Source organism: Ranitomeya imitator, chromosome 8, assembly GCF_032444005.1.
Source record: "Ranitomeya imitator isolate aRanImi1 chromosome 8, aRanImi1.pri, whole genome shotgun sequence".
Classification (NCBI taxonomy): domain Eukaryota; kingdom Metazoa; phylum Chordata; class Amphibia; order Anura; family Dendrobatidae; genus Ranitomeya; species Ranitomeya imitator.
This window is the reverse complement of record NC_091289.1, coordinates 142726689-142732367: the sequence shown is the minus strand read 5'-3', so window position 1 is coordinate 142732367 and position 5679 is coordinate 142726689.

Here is a 5679-nt window from a genome sequence, read left to right as displayed (position 1 = left end):
AAGAAAGAAAAAAAAAAAAAAAAAAAAAAAAAAAAAAAAAAAAAAAAAAAATCGAATGGTGAAAATGAACTAGGAACAAAAATGGAGCTGGTGGAGTGAAAAAAACAAAGCACAACTCATCGCACATAGACGGTTCTTCCCATGTGTGGGAAAAAAATCCTGATGTGTGAAACCGTTCTTAAAGAGAACCTGTCATCAGCATGTTAATCTAAAGATATGGCCATAATGACGCTGGTATACTGATTTAATAGTTACCTTCAGTGAAGAAATCAGAAGCCTGTTTTTGTTAAATCATCATTAAAAGTTTTGGTTTGTTAATCTCTTCATGCATTGGGGCGGGAATGGGGTAGGGTCTTCGGCTCTGCCACGACCCCCTCTGTTGCCGCTTGTATATTTTTCTTCATCATTTCACTTTCTTGCTGGTGCTGTCCTAGCTGAGGGCTGCGCTTGCGCAGATTGATGCGGAGGAAAATGTCGTCGGTGACGGCACATGCACGGATCGACCTTCCTGGCGCCGGTAACGGTGCATGTGCAGAATGAAATCTCAACTCCTCATTGAGCCAGGATGTAAATCTACGCATGCGCTGCCACTAGTGCTGTTTTCCAGAAACCTGCCACAAGATTAATCTGCGCAAGCGCTGCCCACAGAAAAATGAAATGTACATTAGGCAGAAGATAAATGTACCAGAGGCAACGAAGGAACCCTTGTAGAGCCAAAGACCCTGACCACAGTCCCGCCCCAAAGCACGGAGATTAGGAAAACGAAACTTAGTGATGATTTATCAGAAACCAGGCTGTGGATTTCCACACTAAGGGTATGTGCACACGCTGCGGATTTTGCTGTGGATCCGCAGCCGTTTCCCATGAGTTTACAGGACCATGTTAACCTATAGGAAACAAAATCCGCAGTGAAAATGCTGCGGAAAAAAATGCACGGAAACGCAGCGGTTTATTTTCTGCAGCATGTCAATTCTTTGTGCGGATTCCGCTGCGGTTTTACACCTGCTCCAATAGAAAACTGCAGGTGTAAAGCCGCAGCGGAATCCGCAGTAGAAACCGTAGCGATTTTGCACTGCGGTTTTTCCAAATCCGCTGTGGAAAAATCCGCAGTCATCCAGAACATGTGTGCACATACCCTAAAGGTATCTATTAAACCAGTATACCAGCACCATTATGGCCATATCTTTAGTTTAAAATGGATAATCCTGATGACAGGTTCTCTTTAAAAAGGAACCGGTCACCTGTTTTATACCTAAAACTATGCCCATCACCTTTTAAATCACGTGAATGGGGTTACTCCAACCCCTTAATTCACTCATAGGTGCCTTTGCATATCCCCAAAGTGTTTTATTCATGTTCCGCGCTGTATGCAAACTGCATAGGCCAGTCCAATGGATGTCTCCAGTTCGTGTTCAATGCTGCCTGCGGCCCTTCAAAATTCTGCCTCTAATCATTATGGATGTGGAGGACATCCCCTACATCATCCACTCTGTGCCCGAAGTCTCGTACCTACACAGTGGAATCTGTGACCCGCGCAGACGCTCCTCACTTTGCCCTATTGAACAGCCGGGGAGCTGGTGACGTAGATGTGAAGCCGGTACCTGTGCATTACATGACTTTGCCCAAGGCTCCTGCACAGATCTCTGGTGCAAGAGGTGGTGTTTGAACGGACTTGGTCTGGAGGTAGTTTTGCCCATCAGACCGGACCGTGAATACACTTTTGGAGATATGCAAGAGCACTTAATAGGGTGTAAAAAGGGTTGTCAGAACCCCACTAACCCACTTTAAAAGATGAGGGCCATTGTTTATAAAAAGGTATAACACTGGTGACAGATTTCCCTTTAAGGTTCAAAAACCGCTGATGTGGCAGTTTTTGAAAGATACCAGGCATCCATTTTTGTTTTAGAAGGTGCTGTCCAGCATTTAAAAAAAAAAAAAAAAAAAAAAAGGCAACACTTGTTTTGCCCATTGTGTTCGGTAGATCAATGTCTAATTTTGAAAGCACTAGTGCAATGCAGATTGATAAAAGCAGTCGTCTGAATTTTACAGCCATTTCAGTGATTGGCTCCAAGTAGATTCATTATTTTATAATTAGACCACTTCTTTCGATGCATCAGCTAAAATCTATTTTGAGATCTGTTTCCCACCATTGCAACTAGTTACCGGATGACGAAGTACATAAAGAACAGCAATTCTGCATTTTTTTCCCCACTGGTGTTTTTAGCTCAGCAAATGGATCCCTACTAAATTTAAACATTGCAGGATATCTGTATAGCGCAGGATTTAGGATACACCTAGGGAAGCACACGCTACTACACATGTATACAAAGTGCACTGTCCATGAACGACTCCGAATGTAAACTGTATATTGCTCAAACATGTCACAAGGAATATCTACAGGACGTGATCCTACATTACACAGTCCTGTATGTAATAGAATGCTCTCGTTGTATGACTTAAATACTTTTTTTTGGTTTTTAATCATACAGGAAAACCATTAATCTTACATTCCAATGTGATGTTATATGATGCAGATATTTTCCTTACAATTGTTTGTTAAATATATAAAAAAATATTGTTCTATTTTCAAAATGTACAAAAAAAAACCCTCAGTGGTCGCTTTTAAACTTTGTATGTTATAAGAGTAATAAAATATTTTCTAGTTTATCTTGAAAGTTGGTGTTTGTTGCTGTAGTGTCATTTTAGGTTGTTATTACCCATTGAGCATGAAGATGTTACTAGGCACGGTACGGAGAGATCCACTGGGTGGGTGCGGTGGAGGGGGTGGCAGATACAGGGTTTGGTGGCAATTTAACTTGATTATTAGTCCTTAAAAAGCCAAATTACCTGTATTAAAAAGGGGTTGTTCATTTTTTATTTTTTTCTTGGGGGGGGGGGGGGGGGGGAAATGTTTCACCCCCTTCCCCACCATCAATTCACCTGCAGTTCATCTGGGCTAAACGTTTTTGCAGTTGAGCTTCATTAAAAATGTTGCACTGTTTTGTCTATTGCTGGCTACAGGAGGATTTAACCAAGAATACCCAGGGAGCTAGTTCTGCAAGGGAGTTTAACTCTAAGGGCTCTCTCACACCACTGGATTTACCATCCGAGTGCGATCCAATAGATAAAAAAAAAAAAAAAGAAAAAAAAAAAACACCTGACAGAGCTTGATCTGATGATATCTGGATTGCACTCAGCCATGCAAGTCAATGATTCATTGGAAATAGTCAGGCTGCATTCAGATGACATCTGAGACTGAGTCCAGTCAGATTTGTGGCCTCTCAGAATGGAATTTTTTTTTTCGATTTTCTCAGAAGAGAAGAATGTGATCACACTATCATACTCTATGCAAATTACACTCTGATCAATCAGCCTGATTCTCAGATAGATTGTCCTGTGGCCATCTGTACCTGTCCTTTAAAATAAGTGCAAGTTTGGCTACTCACGAAAAAACAAACAAGTTGCTTTTCATGGCAAATTTTGTGGTTTAGAAGACATGAATAGGCATTTATACTGACTGCTATAAGAAAACACTGGACAAGACCTTCAGGTCATGTAAATTCTAAAACCTTATATCTGCTCATTGGGTCATTAATACAGCAACATTTTGTATTAAATATTTATTAAGTCAGAATTGCTAACAAAAATTAATAAACAAAGAAAATGAAATTTTGGAGAAGTTCATTCACGCAGCAGGATAGGTTCCTGTATTTTCTATGGTGATGTCAGCAGGAGACGGAGGAGGAGGAGGCGGCAGGAACGTGATTGGAGATGGAAGACTAGAAGATAAAGTAACCTCCAAGCTACTGACGTACAATGGCCTGATGGAATCCAGCCAACAGGGATGATTCTCAAAGTTTCCATTTTTGCCACTGTACCTCATGACCCTTGAAAGAATTGCAAAAAATTTTAATTTTTTTTTTTTTTTTTTTAAGTAGAAGCTTTGTCTATAATACAAGTTTACAATGGAAACTAAACAGGACAAATATCTGAACACAATTCTTGTAGAAAGTTGGCAAGAATGCTACATCTTCTGGTTCTCTCCATAGTTAATAGAAAACCATCAATTGATTGGCTGTTAGGAAGAATACTTCCACTTGCTTGGTCGTTTTACCACCAGGGATGATACGGTGATGCACAGTAGTGTAGGTACCGGGGTGCCGACAACCCGGAGTTACGCTACTGTAACCATCGGTGTGCACTGCTCGCCCATACAGTTTCTCCCTGATCTGTGGCAGTGTATCAACCTCTCTGCACTGCTACCCAGCCACAATGGGGCCCCTGAGCCGGAGAGGGGGCCCCCGATGCCAGTAGTGCTCCGCCGCCCTCCATCGCAAGTTCAGCTGTAAGATGCCGATACAGTTGACTGCATTGATGAGTGGGAGTGAGACCACCTCTCCCATCATTCCCCCTCAGCAGATGACATCACAGACAATGACAACAGGCGTGATGACATCATTACCTGGCGCCTGCTGTCTGGAGATATACATGAGCTCGGAGCAGGGAGGAGAGGGGAGTTGTATTTATTTTTAATGGGATACATTATACTATAGAGTCTACCTATTGGGAGTGCAATATACTATATTGAGGACCATTTGGTGCATTAAACTATATAGAAGTTATATAGGGGGGGTCATCATACAATATGGAGGTTGCAGTGAGGGAGCCATAAAACAGTTTGGAGGCTACTAAGGGGTCAGTATACTGTGGGTGGTACTATACTATAAGGGAGCATTATACTGTGTATACGGGAGCTGTATAGGGGGAAGACTCGAGACATTCAATGTTAAGTGGGCACCTATTGTTATAGGGGAATTCAGATTACTGTGACTGTCAGGGGCACAGAGGGCATTATTACTTTCCAGGGGCAAAATATGGGCACTTGTATACAACATTACTATATTTGAGAGGGTTGTTTTACCATCTAGAACAGGGGTGAGTAATTATCCCGAGGGGCCACATGAGACAGTGACCACTGTGGAGGGCTGAACCAATTGGCTGAAATTAATTCTGCTCAATATTAATATCGATTATAATATTGATAATTTAATAAATATTAATTGTACAACTTAAAATTGAGCAAAATTAATTCTGACATCCCATATACTGCATGAGCCTCATAGCTGCCCCATGTGTGTGGCACCATGTCACACCCCCATTGCTTCCCCAGGCCCCTCCTCCACCAAAGGAGTCATCGGCGGGCGCAGCACAGAGCCGTACATTGAGACAGCGAGTGGGCAGGCACCATGTGGCCCGTGGACCTCCGATTTCCAGCCCCACGGCTGTGTCCGCAGGCCGACCTGAGAGCCAGAGGGCCGGATGTGACACGTGGGCAGCACTATGCCCAGGCCTGATCTAGAGGGCACAGAGAGCCACACAATAGGTGCAGTAATAGGGACACACAGCAGCAGCTGCCTAGCATTGGGGTATCCACAGGATGAGGAGTTTGCAGGTTGGGGGATAAATGGGGACAGTCATGAAGCGTGAGAAGTGAAATGTGTCTTTGCTGTAATCTCTGCAGATGAGTCCTGGCTGGAAGAAGTTGTCATGTTGGTCTGGGCCAGATGGAAAAGTGAATGATTCTATCAGAAAAAAACATGAGCTGCAAGTCACCATCTATAACTGTACTGTGATCTTACAAGTCCCTTAGGACTGGCATTTACCACTAACCATATGGCG